This window comes from Myotis brandtii, unplaced genomic scaffold (assembly GCF_000412655.1).
Source record: "Myotis brandtii unplaced genomic scaffold, ASM41265v1 scaffold187, whole genome shotgun sequence".
NCBI lineage: Eukaryota > Metazoa > Chordata > Mammalia > Chiroptera > Vespertilionidae > Myotis > Myotis brandtii.
Genome location: NW_005356944.1, coordinates 2852730 through 2853279, shown reverse-complemented (window position 1 = coordinate 2853279; position 550 = coordinate 2852730).

The window sequence follows — 550 nt, the reverse complement described above, 5'->3', positions numbered from 1 at the left end:
ACGCGGGGAGCAGAGGGAAGTGGGGGCCATGGGGCCTCTTGCCTGCGCGCTGGGTGCCAAGGGGTGGGGTAGGCGGGGTGCCTGCAACGGAACCGGGGCGCGGGTGAGTGGAGCGGGTTTCTCAGGACCGGAGCCCGTGGGATACCAGGTGGAGCCTCTTGCCTCAGCCCGAAGAGGAGCCAGCCCTTGGGCAGGATGCTGGGGAGGGGGAAGTCGAGGACGGGGCTGCCGGCCATGGTGGGGAAGGCAGGTCTGGGGGGCGCAGGGGTGAGTTATCTGGTCCTGGAAGGCAGGTTCGGGTGTGGGGTGTGGGGAACACTGGCAGATGCCAAGAGGAGGGGCGCACGGGGCCGCTCCGTGGAGAGACACCCCAGGGGACAAGGTTTTAACTGGACGAAGGGAGTGGGGAACACAAGACCCCACCGACCCCAGGAAAGGGATGCAGGAGACGGCCCGAGGGACCGCCTGTGGAAGGCCCGCCGGGGAGGAGGGGCGCGGGGGCTCCAGTGGGCGGGTCCCCGAGGGATGCTGTTCCGAGGGGACTTAGAAT